The sequence below is a fragment of the Felis catus genome, chromosome C2 (genome assembly GCF_018350175.1).
Source record: "Felis catus isolate Fca126 chromosome C2, F.catus_Fca126_mat1.0, whole genome shotgun sequence".
Classification (NCBI taxonomy): Eukaryota; Metazoa; Chordata; class Mammalia; order Carnivora; family Felidae; genus Felis; species Felis catus.
In genome coordinates this window covers 12,104,374-12,127,095 of record NC_058376.1, presented here as the reverse complement: position 1 = coordinate 12,127,095, position 22,722 = coordinate 12,104,374, and positions in this window count along the sequence as shown.

Below are 22,722 nucleotides of genomic sequence, written 5' to 3'. Positions count from 1 at the left end.
TGGGGTTTCCACAGCAAGAAGGCAGCCAGCTGGCTTCGCCTGCTTACAGCCAAGACGGTAAGGCCTGGGTAGCTTCATGGCACCACATCTGCGACCCTGGCCAGTCGGCATTTGTCACCACCCTGCTGGCACTAATTGGGCACCTCCTCCCGACCGCAGGGTGACGGGAACATCCGTTGAGAAGACAGCAACATTCCCCCCACGGGTCACAGAGAAACAAACACTGCCATGCTGGCTATTCTTTTCTCAGACTGAGCTGGGTGTGGCCTGGAACATAGTAGGCTGTCAAAGAAATTTATGTGGATGAATGAATGGGCATCAATTGAGGCAGTGTCAGAATGGTATTCCGATATGATGATGTGAATATGTGGAATTTAAATGTGGGTCCCCGACTTTCTCAAATAATTCTACTTTTTCCTTAAGTGTTTCTGACGTCCAACATCATGGTGGCCCTTAAATTAGGGACAGGCTACTGAAGGCCCTTTTTGACCTGCTCCCAACTCTTATCTTCAACTTCATGTCTGTCTTCTCCCTTCTTCACCCATGGTGCTCCAGCCACATAGAACTCCCTTCACTCCTCTAAGTGTGTGGGGGGGGGGGGGGGGAGGGCTCTCCCTGCCCCAGGGCCTTTGCACATCTTGTTCTCTCTGCTAGAGCTTTCTTTTACCACTGCCATGACCCCCACCACCGCTAGCCTAATTCATTCATATTCATCAAGTCCCAGATTTAATGTTATTTCCCTAAGACAACTTCCTCAATCCCCAATTCATCTGGATTAGGTATATCACCTATGTTTCTGAAATTTCCCTGTTTTAGCACCCATCACTACAGGTAGTCCCACTGCCTGTTGTACCTCTCGTCGGACTGTGCACATAATGCAGGGAAGCGTTTCACTGTGGTATCTTCAGGGATTGACAAATGGGAGGTGCTCATTACATGTGTGAGTTTTGATTGGTTAATTAATTGGCCATTATTAATTCCATTAATAGCTCCATTATTAAAGAGCTCTGTTCTTGTGCCCTCCTGGAGCTCAACAATGTAGGCTTCAGAGAACAGATCTTGGCATCAGACAGATGTGGTGTGCAGCCTGACCCCACCCATACCAGCTATATGAATAAAGATAATAGAAACCACTTTAGATGGCTTAAATATAAATATATATTTATATAGATATATTAATTATATTAGTTATATGTTATATTATATATAATATAGTATATAGCATATGTAATTTATTATATATTATAATAATAATAATATAGTATAATATAATATTATATTATATATAATTATATACATATTGTATACATAGATACAATAATATATAAATATATAGAACATAATATATACTATATATAATTATATAATATATCACATTATACACACACCATATACATATATTATGTATATATATTATAATATAATATAATATAATATAATTATACATAATATATGTATATATATTATATATACATATACATATATGTATATATTTTATATATACATATATTATATATGTATATAATATATATATTATTATATATATACATGTGTGTATATATATATATATATATGTATGTTAGTTACTTCTTGGAAGCTCCAGGAAAGGTAGGAAACCAGATATGTCAGCTGTGCTAGTTTTAAGAACTGGTTGAAAATTCTTGGATATTTGTCTGATCAGAGGCGGAGTCTAATTCCCCTCCTCGAATGTGGGCCTTAGGGACTGCATGGCATCTGAAGCTAGGTGACAGGGCTTCTGCCCGGCTTGCTCCCTCTCTCCCCACCGCCCCCCCCCCCCCCCCCGGCCCACCGCCATGGCGTGAGGAAGCCAGGCAGCCGCATGGGAGACCACACGTAGGTGTTCTGGCCCTGGCCCCAGCTAAGGGCCCAGCCAAAGTCGGCAGCAACGGCCAGGTGTGCAGGTGAGCAAGCCTGAGAGGGTCCCAGACCCCCACCTTCAAGTCACTCTACGCTGAGTGGAAGCAAAACGACCATCTCTGTGGAGTCCTGCCCAAACGGCAGATTCACAAGCAAAATAAATTTTGCCATTGTTTTCAGCCTGTAGGGTTTGGGGGTGGTTCTTCATACAGCAACAGATGACCAGAACATCAGCTCTGCAGCCAAAAGCACGGCCCACGGGGTGCCGCAGCGAACACCCTGTGCCACTCTTGCCGGGCAGAGACCCCCAGCTCCATCCCGGGAGCGTAGACCTGCATGCGGTTCTAGAGCTTCTGCCATGGCTGTGCCCCGAGAGCCGGATGTCTCCGCTGACCTCCCAACCAGAGGCGCCCTGTGCACATTCAGCTTCCTGGAGTCTGCCAGCCCTAAACCAAAGCCCGAGTGGGACATCTGACTGGCGGGTCCCGCAAACGTGCCCCATGGGCAAAGAAGGCTGGGAAGGCAACGGCCTGGGTGCTTCCAGAGGAGAAGCCGACCCAAGATACGGAGACTTCTCCCAACAACGAAAGGGTGCTCAAAGGAGCCCAAGGGCCAGAGCATTTCTGTGGACGCCTTGCCAGAAAGCTCAGACCAGCCCTTAACCTGCCCGTGGCTCAACACTGCCCAAGCAGAGGACAGCCACCTCACGGGACTCTCAGGCAGGGTGAGACAGTGTGTGGAAGGTCCTGGGCATAGGCTTGGGACCTGGTGCGCGGGCTGCATGCGATGCTCCGTGAGACCTGGTATCGTTACCACACCCAGGAGTCCACAGCTGACTGGTCTCCCGTGATCCTCAGACCAGCTCTAGCAGAACATTTGCAACATCTTGTTACAAAGCAGATTCTCAGGTGCCACCTGGGATCTACTAAATCAAGCTGGGGCCAGGGAATCAGCATGTAACATACTCTCCAAGCGATTCCCTGAGCTAGTATTGGGACGTCTCTCCCCAACATTCATTCGTGCATTTATTCAACAACTGACCTCCACCTGTGAGCCCAGGGCCGTGCTAAGTAAGAGAAGAACTAGCAACCATCCACATGGGGTGGTGGGGGGCGGAAGCTGGTGAGCCCCATTCATATGTGCAGCATGGATGATAAGACCGCTGGCAAAGAGAACAGGTGTTGCGCAACAGAGGAAAGGGAGGTGCTGGGCTGGGTTTGCCTCTCCCACAGCAGGCGATGACTGTCCACAGCAGCAGCCACGCCCAGGTTTAAGGACAGCCCCCAGGGGCGCCTAACTCAGCCCCAGGACCAAATTCCTGGGGAAGCAAATCTGATTGGCCCTCCTGGGTCACATGGTCACCCATGCGCAGAGCGCCCACCGCTCCAAACCAGCTCCCGGGACTACGCTGTGGCCCGAAAGGTGGGTGGTTGGAAGGGGTGCAGATCCCTGGGGCGCGTGTCCTAAAGACAGGTGAAATCCCGTTAGCGGGACGCGGAAATAGGCCATTGCGGGGGGAGCCTCTTGAACGGGTGATGGGACCAAAGTTCAGACCCCTTACGAGGGCGAACAATGAGGCGCTGACCGCGGGGTTGATGTAGGAGAAAGCTGATGGAAACTTCGACGGCAGTTATTTGCATTTCGTCTTCTCTAGTGCACAGGGGCCAGAAGAGGGTTTGCTGCCCCGGTGACCGTGATCAGGACTTGTGTCAGGAGGACTGGCCTAGAAGCCCATGCACGTGCCATCCTGGAGAACTCTTGGAGCAGAGATGGACTTAGCATTTATTGAGCACCTACAGGGATCCAGGCCTTCGGCTCAGTACTCGGTCATTTGGTTGAATCCTTACAGCAGCCCTATTACTGGCCTATTTCACAGATCAGGGAAGCCTTAGACCCGGGAATCACTGGCCCAAGAGGAGCCTCAACCCTTGTCTGGTCCTCAGGGTTATCCGTCCACGTTACCAGATGGCAAAAATAAGGAAGGCTCACGACATCTAGGTGAGACGGGGCAAGATGAAAATGGGTGGTAGGACAAGGTGGGGTCAGATGGCACTGGGGTCCAAGGTGGCAGCCAGAGGGACTCCAAGGGTCACAGCAGAGCCCAATTCCACCCGGTTGGGTAGCCGGCTTCCTGGTCTATGAGCTTCCCAGGCAGAGACGGGCCCTGCAGCCTCTTGCCTGCATCGGAGCCTTGGCTGGGCCTTCCTGTGCTGCCCCCAGGCTGAGCAGCCCGGCTCCCCTCTGGCCAGACCCCCGCACACACTGCTGGGGTTCCCTGGAATCAGCCTAAGGGCTGGGGGGGGGGGTATCCCATTAGTTTTCATCTCATCAATAGAGCCAAATCCCCCCCAAGGCCTGGGCACCTGCTCAAATGCAGGAAACCAGGAAGACCAGACTGAGAAAGGCAGAAGCCGGGTGTCCCAGTCCAAGATCTTACAGACGTCATCTAGGGTGGCGGGTTGGGAGGGGAAAAGGGACAGACGCCGGAGTCATTTTAGAGGAAGAGGCGCACGGGCGTGTGACCCACATAGTCCATCAAGGGCCTGCCACCACCAACGTCCTGCTCTGGGCATGGTTGTGGCCGCGAGGAGAGGGAAGGATGGACCTTGGAAGTGCAGGTGGTGCTTGCTGAGAGCGTGACTCAGAAGCCAGACTGCAAGACTCTGCTGTTGACTCCTGTGTGACCCCAGGCAAGCTCCCTAACTACTCTGGGCCTCGGCTTCTCTTCGCTAGAATGGGATTCTTAGTGGTGCTTAATTCATAGCGTTATTGTGAGGATCCGACAAATTAGAGGTAGCGATCACGACAACGGGGCTTGCTCCGTGAGTGCTTGTTATTATTTTCTGAATTAGCTCCTTCGTCACCCTACCTAGTGATGTCCTTTCCTTCCCAGCTGCTATCACTGTGTGACCGTATTACATCTCTGGTGGGTTCGCTATGGTGGGTTTGCTGTCTGGGCTGCTTCCTCCCGGGCTGCAAGTTCAAATGCGGGCAGGGAATTTGTTCTGCCATCACTGAGTCTTCGGTGTCTAGAAGGGTGCCCACCTAGCACGTAGCAAGCACTCGGTCAATACTTGCTTAGCAAATGAGTCCAGAGGCTGCTAATACCAGAGAGCTAAGAGGGGGCCTCGAGCAATGTTAATGCTAAACAGAATACTAAACTCCATAGGAAAGGGACACAAAGCCACAGAGCTTCAAAGGAAAGAGAAATAGGAGTGCCTGGGTGACTCAGTCGGTTAAGCGTCTGACTTCGGCTCAGGTCATGATCTCGCGGTTCGTGAGTTCGAGCCCCGCGTCAGGCTCTGTGCTGACAGCTCGGAGCCTGGAGCCTGCTTCCGATTCTGTGTCTCCCTTTCTCTCCCTGCCCCTCCCCGACTCACACTCGGTCTCTCGCTGTCTCTCAAAAGTAAATAAACATTGAAAATTTAGAAAGAAAAAAAAAAGGGAAGAGAAATAAATCAGTTGAGAGTTCTCAGAAAGCTTTGGGAGAAGGAATACCCTGGGAGAGGGGTCTCTGAGGAGGACGAGAGTCTCAAGGGATGAAGATGGGGTGGAAGGTGTGGCTGGAGGGGGGAGTTAGTGAGAGCAAAAGCCGAGGTAGGGAAAGGCAGAGCATGCTTCGCAGGTGGCCAGTGGTGTCCTTGGGCTGGTCCGTGAATTACAAAGGTTGGTGGCAACAAGCTTTCAGTGCGCTTCCAAGGGTAAACTATTCCCTGGGTCCCAGGAGGATTCAGTGCAGGCGCTTCCTGCTCAGCGGCATCTGGACCTGACCCTTCCCTCGAGCACGCTTGCGCTGGGAATGATCCATGGGGTCCACACTCGTGGTGGAAAAGATCCCAGTAGCTTTTTGTCTTTTTTTTTTTTTTAAAGAATGTAGAAGCTGGGTTTTCAATTCTGAATTCTAAGACAGCGAACATATCCCACCTTTAGAGCACAGTGGGGGTCCCCAAATACTATTCAGCTTTGGGACGGATAAGCACGCTTCCCAGAATGCCCAAGAGCACAGTGCACCCAGAGTTTTAAGTTTTACTTGACTCCTCAAAGCAAATTGCCTTCTCAAAGGACCACATGGAGAAAAGAGTGGGAGCCACAAGCATGTGCGTTTTCTCCTATGTCTGGGTGAAAAACAATCCAAATCTGTCCCCTCTGCACATATTTACCAAAAAAAAAAAAAAGGACTCAACATTTTCTGTTTGCAAGGCAGTACCACTTTCTCAGCCCAGGAGCTGTTCTGTGGTTCACAGAGTAGAAACGATGCCCTGTTCAGGGGTGTGTTTAATACCAAACAAGCAGTGAAAGTTAAAATAATTACCTGAGAACAATTGTCTATGTTTCTGTCATCTAATTAGGTAATCTGCCCAGGTGTTTAGCACCGAGGCCTCTATGCTTTAATTGGAAAAAGTCAAGGACAGAAACTAATTAGCAGCATTAATCCAAACCAGAAGTCTAATGATATTAACCACAAATCACCACTGCCATCAGGAACCTTTATTCTCACACATTTTCAAAGTGGGGGAGGAGGAGCGGAAGACAAAGTCGTTTTGAGCTTTAGAATACCGACTTCTGACCACCAGTTCCGAGCAACCTTGATCCACTCCCTCTAAGAAACTGAAAGAATTGTGATTGACAAGGCAACAGAGAATTGTAGGTGAACGAAGACATCCCTACCTTTGTTTCAGGCGAGAAAGAATGACATACCCTCTTAGATTTCAACGGCGCTCAGTTCTGTTCGTACGTTGACCCCCACCTCCCTCCTGAGCCCCCCACCCCCAAGTTAAAGATAAGAACCCACATGTGCCTAAAACTTTTAGAGGGCAAATAGATTTGTATGATTATTTTTTTTTAGTTTATTTTATTTTGGAGAGAGCGTGAGAGCCAGCAGGGGAGGGGCAGAGAGAGAAAGAGAGGAGAGAGAGAATCCCAAGCAGTCTCCCTAATGCCAGCACAGGGCCCCATGCGGGGCTCAAACTCACAAACCATGAGATGGTTGGTTACCTGAGCTGAAATCAAGAATCAGAACTTTTAACCGACTGAGCCACCCAGGTGCCCCAATTTTTATGATCTTCAGCTCTCCTAAAATTTCCCTTTCATTCATTTCTGTTTTCATTTCAATGTGAGAGAAAAATAACCAAATTCTACGAGAAAAATCCCTAATTCCAAGATGGCGAATGGACTATGGGGTCTATAGAAAGAACCACCGGGTTGTTTTTATTATGGACCCTCTTCTGCTTACCTCTTGGTCTTTTTTCCAGAAATTTTCATTCCCCGTGACATTTTTCTTAGGAGACCTGGTGGTTTGAACACACAGGGAGAGACAGTTTTGATTTGTTTGGTTTTTATCAGCCAACAGAAAATGACCTTAGAAAAATTTTAGATCCCTAGCACCCTGACATTTTACGTGAGAAATTAGATAAAAACTCAAACTGGATGAAAAGCCCAACTGGGGACAGGGCTGAAGACGGAAGAAGTCCCTGTCCGAGAATTAGGAAGTTCAAACGCAATCCTTATTTGTTGCAACGGAGGAAACCGTTTTTCCAACCCCTCTTCTCTCCGGCGATGCCTTGGGTTTTGTTCGTAGGGCTAGCCAGATCCCTCGAGGTTAGTGCCGACTGACCCAAACTTGGACCCTCCCCCACCCCCACCCAGGAGAATAAAACCTGTGTATAAAGCAATGCTCCGGCAGCTGCTTCGGGAGGTGCCCCTGGCTTGTTTGTTTGTTTGTTTGTGTATTTATTTATTTATTGTTCACCCTCTCTTTGTTTGACACACGCTAGGCTTTTCCAAGCCTAACCCTCAAACACGGCTCACGCGGAAGGGTTAAAATAATGTGGTCATTATGGGGCTATTCCCGAGGACCAGGAAGCAGACGCCCACAACCAACTTGCAGCTGGTAGGAGGCCCAATTGCCATCCACCAGGGACTTTGCTTATTTCTATATCACAGCCTCCCACCTTGATAAAAAAGAAGAGAAAACACACCCATTTCACTTGGACTGTGCGCTAAGAATAATTGCCACCAATATTGATTGGTCCTTGGGGACCCGGCTGAATGTAAAAATTGCAGACTGTGAAATCCCAGCTGATGGGGCCTCCCAGAGACTGCTGCTTATTTGTGACATGTTCCTATGTTTAAACTTATCTGTGAAAACTGTGAAATTAATACCCTCACAATATGGTGACACACCCAGCTGGAGCACAGGGCTATTTTTGTCCTCGCTGTTTTCCACGCCGGCTTCTGTCTGCGCGCCGGCCGCTGCAGACCCTTCTGGGAAGCACGTTTGCTACCTGGTTATTTGCAAGATGTGAGCGAACGCGTGAGGTTTTTCACTTTCTCTTTGCCGCACGTTTTGTTTCAGCGGGGTTTTAACCTAGAAGGGCTCTCGTGGCGGGGGTGCCTCTGGCTTGGGTGGAAATGTCCTGATGCTGCGTTAGCGTCTCCTTCATCGTGCGCGCCCCCAATGCAGGAGGCCGGAAGCTAGACATTTCCTGGCAGGTGCTCTCGTCTTGGAAAAACAGAGGAAAGCGTGCTAGCGTCTTACCCCCTAACTCCATGGGATTGAGTTGCAAGGTTCAAACAGGACAAGGATGGAACTTTCAGAGGTTTCTGTGATGAATCACAGCTAAAAAAGAAATCCTACTCCTTCGTTCTGAAATCACGCAGAGATGTGCTTTTAAGCCCACGCAAAAAAAAAATATCAGTGGCTGTGCCGATGGAAATTTCAGGGTCTCAGGGACTGTTACCGTGACATCGATAAAAGCAGCAGAGAACTATGGCACTCTGCTTTCTGTTTGTCCAGGGGCTCTTTGTTTCGTATGTCATTATCAGAGTCTTTGAGAGAGCTCGTCTTCCTTCCCGTCTATTCGGCTGTCCTGCCCTTCCTCGTGTCATACACAAATTAAATGATCTGGGCAACACCACTTTTTAAAAACACATGCATATAGACAAAAACTGGAAAGATGTACACCGAAATTCCCCAAGGTCCTCTCCGTCTACTATACAATTCCTATGATTTTTGTCTTTCTTTTGCTTATCTCTGTGTCCTCAATTTCCTACACTGTGTGTGTATCATGACTGTAATAAGGAAACAATTGTTTTTTTTTTAAAAAAGGAACAAATAGCATCATGTCTGTAGTTCACGTGCAAATTACATGTAATTTCACTTTACATATTTAATGTGACAACTATGTAAACAAAATATTTAATATTGCCATCAATCTTCCTACTTACATTTTATATTCAAACATCTGCTGGGATGCTTGGGTGGCTCAGTCCGTTGAGCGTCCAACTTCGGCTCGGGTCATGATCTCGCGGTTTGTGGGTTCGAGCCCCATGTCAGGCTCTGCGCTGACAGCTCGGAGCCTGGAGCCCGCTTCGGATTCCGTGTCTCCCTCTCTCTGCCCCTGCCCTGCTCTCACTCTGTCTCTCTCACTCTCTCTCAAAAATAAGTGAACATGAAAAAAATTTTTTTTTAATTTTGCTTTTATGTTAAATGTTTTCGAATTCACCCTGATATATCCCAGTGAGGAATGACAATGTAGCTGTTCCTTCTCGTGTGTATGTACTTATTGGTCGGTTAGCTGGTCAGCCGGTCGGTTTCATTTGATCTTTGCTGGTAGGATTTCCTGTTCGTCACTTTCATTGAGCATTTGACTATATTGTTATCCTGACGTTTCTAACAAAGGGTCCCAGTTGTATAAATCCAGGTGCTAACTAATGAGTAGGAAAGCCTGTAGAACGTGAAAAATATAAATGCAAGACACAGATGCACACACACACACACGGAAGGTACAGTGTATCTCATGATCCCAAATTTGGAAATCGTTTTTTAAAATCACAAACCAAGCCAGTTCAGCAAACATGCCCCTAGCGCAGGAGAGAACAGCAGAAAAGTCTGCATTCACGTACATCTCCAGTGGAGCCACCAATTGCTGGAAGCAGCAACCTTCTTACTTCTGCGCTGAAAACAGAGCATGAGAAACCAAGATAAAGTATATCCCTAACTGCTTGGGAAAAACTTCTGGCTCCAGGGGCAGTTGAGAATCAACGTATTTAAGACTGTTGTGAAGCTGAGTTCACAATGTTGGTGTTATTTGTACACAATATTTCTGCAGACGCAGTTTGCTGCCCCACCCCTCCAGCCCCAGGAAACCGTCACATTTGCGGTTCCAGACCTACAGACTCATGGCGACAGGTTGACGGAGTTCCTGCTGCCGAGCCGGGAGGTCCCACGTCAGGATGCGAAGAGGAAGGGCTATTCCTGAACTAAGCTGTAACCCCTCACTGGCGGGGCTTGCTTTCGCGAAATGCAGCTGACGTTTGTTTTTATTGGGGATTATTGATTATTTTAACCTGCAAAGGCAGGTGTCTGGAGGCACAAGAGAGGGAAGCCGGCAAAGTGGCCCCTCGGGTTATCTTCTCTAGGCCAGGGGGTCTGTTGACCGTCATCATTCCCGAATTAGAAGACCCAAAAGCTTCCAGTTCTAGAACCTTCTCTCCAAGTCTGGGCTCCCCTGGAGGTAATTACCAAAAAGCGATGTAACACTGTTTTTACTGCAGCAGCCACATCGCTGCCAACTGGTATGGTTTTTTAAAAAATAAATAAATAAGACAGAGTTGGATGAAGGCGGGGGGGGTGGGGGGAGGATTTCCCCATATTTAAATTTGGAAGGTTAACGGCTTGACTCTGAGCACAGACCCACAGATGTTCCACCAGAGACTCTTCTGGGAAGAGGCGGGAGGGGCTGCCCATCCCACATCAAGAAGGGCACTTGGAAAACTGCAGACACTGCATGGTGTTGGGGTTGCCCGCAAAATACATGATGGGTTTCTCCTGGACACATGAGACAAAGGAATGATTAGCATTTTTCCCTCCAGGGGCCGAGGCTTGATACATTCACAAAGCAGTGGCTACCTAGATGTGTGCTAAGATGTTTTCTACTTGCAAAGGCTTTCTTAGGAGTCATGTAGTTTAGGAAATTCTAGCCTGACTAGCCTGACAGGTTCAGGAGAGCTACATCCAGGCGCCACAAGACCACAGGCGGCCACGGTGTCCCCCGTGCCCCTGCCCAGGGCACAGGGAGCCAGGTGAAGGTTGACCGAGAAGCGTAATGGTGATTCAGCTAAGAAAGCCACCTCCTCCGGCCATGGCCTGCGCCAGTGCCATTGGTCACCCGGAGACTCGCCAGATAAAATACAGAACACCCGGTTAAATTCGAACTTCAGGTGAGTAATGTAATCTCTGAGTTATAAATGTGTCCCAAATGTTAAAACACTAGAGCGGCACCTGGGGGGCTCACTCAGTTAAGTGTTCAACTTTGGCTCAGGTCATGATCTCGTGATTTGTGAATTCAAGCCCCGGGTCGGGCTCTCTTGCTGTCGGCGCAAGGCCTGCTTCGGATCCTCTGTCTCCCTCTCTCTCTGCCCCTCCCCCGCTTGGGCTTGCTGGCTCGCTCTCAAAAATAAACATGAAAACAAACAAACGGAAAATCGTACTATAATTTGGTACACGCACTGTGCTCCAGGACATATTCTAAATTGTATATACTTACAATATTACACACGAGTTTATTATACCCAAATCTCATTTATTGTCCATCTGAAATGCAGCATATAATTCAAATTCAGAAATATGGGGTGTCCTGTATTTTTTATTGGCTAAATCTGGCAACCCCGGCATACAGTGACTTCAGAGGGTGGGGGGATGGCCCCAGGCCCTCCACGTGGCCCCCGTTCCGCTTCCTACCCCTCCCTGCTCAGAGCCCCCCCCCCCCACTGAAGAGGCCTTCCCTGACCATGCATACACCACCTCACCCCTTCCCACACTCTCATCCTGCCTGCCTCCTTTCCAGAGCTTATCACTGTGTGACACACCATGCATTCTAAATAAGTAAAGTTTAGGGGCACCGGGGTGGCTCAGTCAGCTAAGTGTCCTGACTTGGGCTCAGGCCACGATCTCACAGTTCGTGGGTTTGAGCCCCGCATCTGGCCCTGTGCTGGAGCCTGCTTCAGGCTCTGTGTCTTTCTCTCTTTCTGCCCCTTCCCTGCTCTCTCTCTCTCTCTCTCAAAAATAAAAAATAAGCATTAAAATTTTTTTCAAATAAGTAAAGCTTATTTTCATTCTCTGCCCCCCCCCCATGAGCTCCACAAGGCCAAGGACTTTTATTTTCACTCCCAGCCCTCAGACTAGCGCCCGCTGCTCCACGGGCCTCGGGAAGTATCTGTGGCATGGCGTGACCAGCAGTGACCACGTGGGCAAAAGCAAAACTCTGACCTGAGAGCGGAGACCGAACCAAGGGAACCTGGCACAGTTGAGCGGCTCGCCCAGTACATCCGCCGGCTGGTGCTCCCCGGATGCTTACGGGCGCGCGACTCACCTGCTCATCCCATAGGTGCGAGGTGGGCTCCAGATTCTGCCTTCCTAACGAACCAGCTCCCGCGGCAAAGGGAGTATTTAAGAAAGCACAGATAGAGGTAAAAATAAAGAGATCACAACCTGAAGATCCCGCGATTCTGTGATCTCAAAGGAAGGTACCAATGGGCGGGGGGATCTAAGTTACTTGATAAAACAATATTTTCCAGAAAATAGAAAGCCAGTCATCCTGAAGCTAGTAGGCCCGTATTTCAGAAACTGTTCTTATTAAAGCTCCCTTACCTCTGAAGGAAACAAACAAACAAACAAAAACGAATTCAAGGATAATAAAAACCACCTCTCCCCACGGAAGAGAGGAAACGGTACCTGCTGGCACAGAGATGATGTCATCAGCGCCGTGACACAAGTGTTAACAGGTGCCCCGAGCGGAGGTGCGGTGCCTGCCTTTTTTGGTGGCCTTGAATTCCGTACGACAGGTGCTGAACGCCTGGAGGACCCTCACTGACCACGCCTTGACGGTGCTCACCATGAAAGCGTAGGACACTTTCCTCACTTCTATGCCCGGAAAGTAAGCAAAAGCTCACCAAAACAAACAAACAAACAAAAAATTGTTTTCTCGGAAGAAGCCTTCTAAAAGATTGAATTCAGAGTCTGGGAACGTACCTGTGACATCACATCCCTAATATGCTTCATGTTCTACGAATTATGAAAGGGGCTGAAAATAGCTACCATGGAGTCCTTTTCATGATCAGGCTGCTATCCGTGAACACCTTTTAAAATTTACGTGCAGTCTCGGGTGTGATAATTTAAACAGAACTCGTGCTTACCAACATTTCAAAAAAAAAAAAGGTAGACTAGAATAAACTTCCACCCATGCCCGCTGTTTTTCTTCCTTCAGAAGTATGGAAAAGGAAAATAAATCATCTGTTAGGCACAGATATATACAAATGCTTCTTATAATAAAAACCGGAACAGGGGTGCCTGGGTGGCTCAGTTGGTTGAGCCTCTAACTCTTGATTTCAGCTCAGGTCATGATCCTAGGGTCGTGGGATTCAGCCCCACGTCAGGCTCTGTGCTGAGCATGAAGCCTGCTTAAGATTCTCTCTCTCCCTCTCCCTCTCCCCTTCTCCCCTTCTCTAAAAAAAGGGGCGGGGGGGGGCGCCTGGGTGGCTCAGTGGGTTAATCATCTGACTTGATTTCGGCTCAGGTCATGATCTCATGGTTTGTGGGATTGAGCCCCACATCGGGCTCTGTGCTGATGGCTCGAAGCCTGCTTGGGATTCTCTCCCTCTCTCTCTGCCCCTCCCCTGCTTGTGCACATGCCTGTGCCCTAGGGTGCTCTCACTCTCTTGCTCTCAAAATAAATAAACAAACGTGTTTTTAAAACAAATTAAATATAAAACAAACAGCTTAAATCTGGCCTGTGATTAGGAATAATAGGCATTTAAAATTCAATGACGATTGAATTCTTTGGAAATACCACCAGAAGTTTATAATCTGGGAGACCTATGTTTAGCCTCACCTCTGTGGTTTGGCTTCAGGGAAGAATCCTACATCTCTGGGTCTCAGTTTCCTTGCCTAGAAAGTGAGAGAACTGAGGGGCACCTGGGTGGCTCAGTCGGTTGAGCGTCCAACTTTGGCTCACGCCATGAGTTCACGGTTTGTCGGTTCAGACCCACGTCGGGCTCGATGCTGTCAGCAGAGCCTGCTCCAGATCCTCCGTCCCCGTCTCTCTCCACCCCTCCCCTGTTTGCACACACACTCTCTCTCAAAAATAAAATAAACCTTTAAGAAAGGAGAATTGAATCAAATTACTTTGCAGATTCTCTCCAATTCCGACGAGTCTATCACTTCACACGTCCTTTAACCTGAGGCTCCAGCAGCCACATGCGGTTCTTCCTTGGGAAACAGCGCCACCTTCAGGTCACAATGACCATAACAGAGCAGTTGGGGCATTGCTTCTCCAGCAGGCAAGAGGTATTTGCCAGATTCCCAGAAACCCGTCCCCTTCATGTCCTCTGGGATGTGGCCACACATTTGTGAGCCGGCCAGCTAGGTTAAGATCAATGTGTACGGACATGGCACCAAGCTGAGCTAACTGGCCCACAGGGGACAGATGCATGACCTTGGCCTAATTATCATAGCCCCCAGCCAACAGAGCTCACCCACAGAACGATTCCTAGTGGAAGGAAAGGAAGCAAGGAACATACAGGATTAACTGAAGCCCATCAAACAATGATACCTATTTCGACACTTCCACTTGGGACAGTTTCCACCTGTTCTTATCTTAGTAAGACACCATTTGGAGACGGTGCTTGTATACTTTTGCTAAGGAAAATTACACAACAGACTCTTTAATAATGTTGTTTTTTTCCACACTGCAAATATTTGTTGAGCAACCAACCGCTCAGTGCCCTCAATGCCAACACAGTGCTGAGGACTCTCACAGAAGTATTCTTCTTGAATTCCCACAACAGCCTTTGCAAGAGAGGAATTAAGATCCACATATTTCAGCACAAGGAAATTGAGAGTCAGAGAGGCCCAGAACAACAGCTCCGGCCTCCAAGCTTGAATATGCAGACACGCACACATTCACACGGTCCTCCTGAGTAGGGATGGACCTCGGTCAACCACGAACTTGATAGCGACTGCCCCTTTTTTTTTTTTAATTTTTTTTTCAACATGTATTTATTTTTGGGACAGAGAGAGACAGAGCATGAACGGGGGAGGGGCAGAGAGAGAGGGAGACACAGAATCGGAAACAGGCTCCGGGCTCCGAGCCATCAGCCCAGAGCCCGACGCGGGGCTCGAACTCACGGACCGCGAGATCGTGACCTGGCTGAAGTCGGACGCTCAACCGACTGCGCCACCCAGGCGCCCCGCGACTGCCCCTTTTCGAGAGCTCATGTCTCAGCACGGTGTTTTCTGCCGGTTGCAATCAGCAGGTTGGAAGCAAAGGCAGTCTGAGAACATGGCTCATTTCTTTGAAGCGTGAGCCGTAGGCAGAAAATGGCCCTGTCTTTGCCAGCCATCCTCAGTTGCCGTGACCCAAGCCGCTGTTGGATGAGGCCCAGGATAAGGTGTGATATGGCGATCTGTTACTAAGCATCGCCATTTCGAAATGATGACACTTCCTACAAGTAGAGTATAGAACATTTAAAATTGTCCCTTTGATAATATCCCACCACTCCCTAAATTCCATAGGTTCTCTCGGTTGGACAAAGGCACAAAGTGCTAGTCCAGGGGATGCATCGTATCTGGAAATAGGTGCCCTGTGCATCACTGAGGAAAGAGGTGGGGAGCCACTGTTCAGTGCCAAGGGGCTCTGGGCTGCGTAACTCACGCTTCCCTATATTCGTATATGCCTACTTGATTTTAGTTGACAAGATCAATTTTCCGGTCTTTGTACCCCCTCCCCCCCAAACAGAATACTGGGCACATAAATACTTGCTGATGCGTCAAGGGAAAAAGTATGGTCTCCATACAGAAAACAGGAATGATACTGGCTGGGGTGATCAGACGTCTTCGAGATGACAGCTGAGTTATTTTAGGACAGAGCCCAAGGAAAGGAGCCTGGATACAAGGGGGATGGGAGGAAGTATCTGTGAACTTTGGGTTCTGGGTGGCGGTCAGAAAAGACCCAGATGGAATAAGACACCAGAGTTGGCTTGACCCTTTGGGGAAGGAAAAAGTTAAGATCTGACATCTGAACCACGAGGCAGCTGCCAGAAAAAGAAGGAAAAAAAATATATTGTGTAAGCAAGGAATTTCTCAATTTGGAGTACAGTATCTTCTCATACGCGGGAAAGCGTGTTTTTCAGGGTTGAGTGATGACCACGTAGTCGCAGCTAGTTAGAAGTTGAGAAAGGAAGGCCTGACCCTGGTTATCCAGCTTCTTTGCATGTGATCAGAATCGACAGCGTTAGTTCCGCACTGTCTCAGAAGCCAAGGCCAAGGAGGAGGAAACAAATGGGAGGAAGCCAGCCCGGCTCGGGACTGATGGTCACGCCACGGAGGCAACCACCGAGCACGAACAGGAGCCGAAAAGCAGAAATGTCTACCCGGCACACATTCCTGGAAAAAGTGTTGTGCAGCGAGCCTCAGCAAGGGCAGGAGTGGCTTAGCTAATCCTGGCTGGAATCCGGCGAGACCCCTCCCCAGACCCAGTGATGACGGTGGATTCACAGCCCGTTGTCAACTGTCCATGCCTTCCATGTGTCTTACCCTGCTAGCCTTCTCTTCTCCTCCTTTCCACCCCACCCTCAGTGACCCCTGCCTCCTTTCTACAGTCACTGACCTGCAGGCGCCTAGGACAACAGAGAATCAGTGATATCTCCCCGATACCTGAATGGAGAGCCGAGGACTGGGAACAGGTGAAAAGGAGGACCGTCCTCTATGGGAAGCAACTGGTAGCCGGCAAAGAGCCTTTAGCTCTTCATGATTGGGCAAACTTTCAGTTCCCTGAACGAGCCAGACTTCAGGACCCGCCGGCCCACAAGGCCACTTGGGCACGTGAAGGAAAAAGGTGTCCTTTGAGCCAGGACAGCCCCGCTGTGGGCTTGGCATGTAAAGGACGCCTCCATGGGAATTGGGTAAAATGGCCGCCAGGCTGGACTTGAGCCCCCATGCACCGCCGCCCCCCACCCCGCCCTGTCCTGATGGCATGAGCTTCCTTGGGCATTTACTCGGGCTGTTCGGTCTTCCTGAAATGCTTCTCCACGCCACCGCCACGAGTCTCACCTTACAGGTGACTGACCCGGGTAAGCCTCCCCAGCCTCTCTCCCAGCTGAACTTGCTCGTTTTCCATTTGCACGTCACCCTGTGCTCCTCCTTAATTAGCCTCATCACAATCACAGCATTTGTGGAACTGTCTTTCTCTGATGAGTGTGTAAGCTCCTAGAGAGGAGGGTACGTGCCCCCACCCCCCAAGCTCACTGCCGGAAGCCCTATGCGTGCCAGGCACAGGTGATACAACTCCGTAAATGCTTCCGGAAGACGTGCATGATGGAATGAATGGAAGGTTCAACAGAAGAGTCAGAAGAAGCCGCCTTATCCTTCTAAAGGGAATGGTTTGACCCCACTCCCCACTCCGTGCAGCCTGGACATATCAGGAAAGTCCCTATATCACAGGCTGGGTCCCCTTATCGGGCTGGGTGGCGGAAACTGAGGCCGAATGGGCCAGCCTCGTCGGCGCTCACACCCCTATTTTTCTTGTTTGCATCCGGAAGACATGGACCCTGTGCATGCTACAAAAACGTGCTTCCCAGACTGTACAAGAGAAGAAAAATCCTCACGCCATAGAGGCCAATTACAACAGGCAAGGGACTACCCACATTTGGAATACACGGCTGCCGGTGTTTTCTTTTCATGGTGTCTGGTCACCTTTCCCTCATTTATTCCCAAACGTTTATTGGGGTACCTCCTAGGTGCGCCAAGCACAATTCTAGTGGCTGATTTTTCCATGCTCGAGAGAGCTTTTGGAGCCCAAGCTGTGTGGGTTTGCTTCTGTTTCACAGCACCAGACTTGGTCCAGACCTGCTGTCCGGCTCACAGCTCGAGCAGTGCAACTTGACCATGACAAGGAGAGTGTGGTTAATAGCATTAATCTGATTGGGGCACCCGGGTGGCTCAGCCGGTTACGCTTAAGGGGTTAAGCGTCCAACTTTGGCTCAGGTCACGATCTCACAGTTCGTGAGTTCGAGCCCCACGTCGGGCTCTGTGCTGACAGCTCAGAGCCTGGAGCCTGCTTCGGATTCTGTGTCTCCCTCTCTATCTCTGCCCTTCTCCCACTCATGCTCTGTCTCTCTCTCTCTCTCTCTCTCTCTCTCTCAAAAGTAAAATTAAACGTTCTAAAAAATGGTTAAAAAATAAAAATAAATAACATTAATCCAATTTACAAAGGATGTGTGTTGACCAACAGGACAGTGATTTCCTGCTTACAAAAGGGTATTCTTTGTGGACTATTTCTGGAAGCACTAGACGAGGTTAAAGATTTGCAGGGTGTTGTTGTGGTGGTGGTGGTGGTGGTGGTTTTGTAAGTTTATTCATTCTGAGAGAGAGAGCATGGGGGAGGGACAAGGAGAGAGGGAGGGATAGAATCCCAAGCAGACCCCACACTGTCTGAAGTGGGGATCGAACTCACAAACTGTGAGATCATGACCTGAGCCGAAATCAAGAGTCAGAAGCTTAACTGACTGAGCTACCCAGGAGCCCCAAAGATCTACAGTTTCATAAGGAGGCATTAGGAAACTATGTTTATATTATTACAAGCTGATCTTCAGCTTGGGAAGTTGCATCTCCCATACAGGTTGGTGCAGAATTTTCCTCCAACCCCTGTCCTCCCCACGGGGCCCTGGCCAAGCAGCCCTCCCCCAAGACCTCCCACCCCGCCCTCACAGACCAGCATCCTCTGCTTGGCACAGTAGGGACCCACCCCAGTTGCTGTATATTTTTTAATATCAGCCCTGATTACGGGTGAAGAATTCTGTAAAGATTCTATAAAGCATTTTATAAAGTAGCATCTAAGTACTTGGTTTTTAACTCTGAACAGGAAATTCATTGTTTTCAGGGCATTTGGCTGTGGCATGAAGACCCAGCAGAGGGAGCCATTTCCCAGCATAAAAGTTGCTATGAAACACAAGATGGCCGCTGTGTTAGGGCCGCCATAACAAAGTGCCAGAGACTGGGAGGCTTAAACAATGGGAACTGGAAACGTACTGTCCCTCACCATTTTGGGGGCCAGAAGTCCGAAATCAAGTAGTCACCAGGGTTGATTTCTTCTGAGGCCTCTCTCCTTGGCTTGCAGATGGCCAACTTCTCTCTGTCTTACCTGGTCTTTCCTCTGTGTGTGTCCTGTCCCAACTTCCTCTTCTTATAAGGACACCGGTCATTTTGGATTGGGACCCACCCTAATTACTTCATTTGACCTTAATTACCTCTTTAAGGCCCTATTTCAATTACAGTCACGTTGTGAGATACTGGGGATTAGGAGTTCAACATATGGATTGGTGGGGGGGGGGGGGAATACAATTTAGCCTATAACAGCCAATGGGGTTTTGGAGTGGTGGGGGTCTGGAGCTGATGGCCAGGAAAGAATTCTTGAGACGTCTTTGGTGCAAAAAAGGTGATTTTATTAAAGCATGGGGACTGGGGTTGTAAAGAGTGACTGGTTATATACTATGGAGTTTGGGGAGGTAGAGGCAAAAGAGAGGCCTCCAGAAGGACTTTCTTATGCTAAAGAGGACTCTGGCATACCAGAAGCCTTGATACTGTCAAGCTAAGGTTGTTTTCCCTCAAGTAAGGCATTAACTATTATGACAGTAGGGAGGGGTGCTTGGGTGGCTCAGCCTGTTAAGCATCCCACCCTTGATTTGGGCTCAGGTCCTGATCTCACAGTTTGTGAGTTTGAGTCCTGCATCAGGCTCTGCACTGACAGTGCAGGGCCTGCTTGGGATTCTCTCTTTCCCTCTCCCTCTGCCCCTCCCATGTTCTCTCTCTCTCTCTCTCTCTCTCTCTCAAAAACAAACAAACAAAAAAGAAAGTAGGGGGTCCCGGAGAAATGGTATACTCTGTATTTGCCTCAAGTATCTGTCAATGGGCTGCAGGTTATAAAGAAATTTAATTTTACCTGCCATTTCCTTCTTGTCTTTGTTCCCCACATCACTATGGAGGGGAGGGTGATGTTGGGGCTCCAGGAAACTGAGTCTATAGGTTTCTGGAGATGAGGCTATTAATAAGGTATCGTTTCTTCTTATAATTTATAATTATATATATATATTTCTTCTTATAATTATCGTTTCTTCTTATAATTTACCAAGACATTTGTAAACTGATGGAGACTCCCGTCCTGTTAACATTTGTTTTCCTCCTTCCTTTGTTCTTGAACAGCCAGAATATCACACATATCCCCTGGGGGGCGGGGGGCGGGGGTGTCAGTTTGTGCTTTGTCCTCAGCTTGCCTTGGGCTCCCTCATCACAGCCCCCCCCCTTTTCAATTTTGTGAACTTTTAAAAAGCTGTATATTTTTAAATGTGTCTCCACTGTTTTCTAAACGTTCGCTCAACCTATACTCTTTTTAGCTCCCGTGGTGATAAACCCATGGTTCAAAGGTCTTTGCCGCCATATTGGCGCACCTCAATGGTTTGCTCAGATTGACAGAAAGGGCAGACGCAGCCACCTCTAGGGACAGTCATGCAAGTTCACATAGCTCAAGACACAGAAGGAAGTCCGTGAGGCGGACCTAAAGAGGCCACCTAAAGAGGCCACGTCAGGTCTCTGGGCATGGAATGGGAAGTTGCAGATGATAATAAGAGCTACCCCAAGGCATCGGCAAATCCAGTCTCGAAAACTCTCTCTTCCCTCTTGATTTCCCCTTCTCTCCCTGAAGCTTCATACACTCAAGGCTGGGGCAGTTCTGCTGTTGGCTGGCCTAGAGTTGCACGGGGACACCTCACGGCCTGGGGTGCCGGATCAGTCCTTCAGTTAGACAATAGCAATCTGACCGAGAAGCACGCTCTGCTCCCCAGGCAAAGAGCCTAGTCTAAGACACCCCTGACTTAGAGCCTTAGAGCTGGACACGGGCAGTTAGAGGTGTCTTAAGGGGTCAAGTTCACTGGCCCCTAGACTCGCCACGTATCTCACCCAGCCATCTTAAAATGTGGTCTACCCAATCTGAAGAGTTGTCTTAAGGATGAACAAATGCATCGTGGCCCCTGAGTGGCTCAGTTGGCTAAGCATCCGACTCTTGGTTTCGGCTCAGGTCATGATCTCACGGTTCATGAGTTCGACCCCTGCGTCGGGCTCGCAAGTGTGAGGCCTGCTTGGGATCCTCTCTCTCTCTCTCTCTCTCTCTCTCTCTCTGTCCCTCCCCAACTCACGTGAGCATGCGCTCTGTGTCTCAAAATAAATAAATAAACTTTTTTAAAAAAGGATGAACAAATGTATCTAATTAGTAACCGGTTGTCTTACCCTACAATCAGTTCATTGCAAATAAATGTCATTCAAAAATTATTGTATGTACTTCCTTGTACATCCATGTATTAGAGGATTTATGCAAAATGCACCATTACCACTCATACAGTAAGTAAGACCAGGAAAGGACACGTATTTGCTTAAAGTAGGATTCTTTTGCTTACGGTGCACCTGCTTTCCTATAAAACTGCTTGTACTTACTGCACATGTCAGAACAGTTGAGGTAGAGTTTAATTTTTGAAAAAGATTAAAAGCCCAAGTCCGGATTCAGAGGCAAGCAAGCCTTTCCGCACCCCCAGGTCTGGAGGACAGGGGCAGTTCTCATGAAGTACGAGGAGCCCTGAATCAACATAGTTCACTCAGCCATTCATTCCAGATCCCAGAAGTCAGCTGGGGCCCCTTTCCCTCTGGAGCTCAAAGCGTGATTGGCCCAGGCCCATCATAATCATATCATGACCCAGAATGTGCGCTCCCTGGACATGTATTCTTGGAATCTCCCTCCCTTCTCCTGAGTATGATCTCGAGGCTTCTTAAACCAAAGTCAAGGGTCAGACACTTAACTGACTGAGTCACCCAGGTGCCCCAAGCCACCTTCAAAGATCAGCTAAGGTTGCATATAGCTTTCGTGTTTTCTGTTTTCTTAACAATCTGTTTAACCTGTTCTCACCGAATGCCTTCTACGAGGTGGTCACAAAGGGGGTTCTGGAGCCAGACCCCAAAGTTAGAATCCTGGATTCACACTTACTGTGTGACTTTGAGCAAGTTGCTTGTCCCCTCTGGGCCTCTGTTTTCTCACCTGTGAAGTGGGGAACGTGCTAACAGCTCCCGACCCTTGGGGTTGGGCTGGGCACGTGACTCAGGAGGTGGGGAGCACCAGCAACACCAGCATGAGTAAGAGTGCGGTCAGTGGTGCTGTGTGGTGGGCACGGGATGAGCCAAGGAACCACAGCCCAGGGCAAGTAAACCCTCAGCGTGTCACAGGACCCTGATGGCGGAAGCGCAGGGTGCCGTGGGTTTTACAGGGGGGTCACCTGGCCCACATTTGGGGTGCAGAAGGCTTCCCGGAGGAAGGGACAGCTAAGCAGAGTCCAAGAAGGGAAGGAGGAGCCAGAAAAGAGGAAGTTGAAGGGTCTTTGGGGGACAGGGAACAGCATTTGCACGCACACTCCCACAGGGAGGAGGGAACACAGAGGTCAAGGGCGGACACTCATTTAGCCTCGTGGGCATGAGGAGTGGCCCAAAGACTGGAGCACGAAACGGGGCAAGAGCAGGTTCTTTCGGCCCGGGGAGGAGTCTGCGTTTCATTCCAAGGATGACGGGAGCCCAGAAGCCTCCGGCAAGGGAGCAGGCGGATGGCATTTGCATTTTGGCCAAACAGCGCTGGCTGCTGTGTGGAAAGCGAGCGAGAGCGTGGGCTTTTGTAGTTTTTGTGTTTGCCTGTGACCCACGGGGAGCGAAGCGGCACCACAACCGTCTTCGTCTTTAAGAAAAATGACACGAAATGG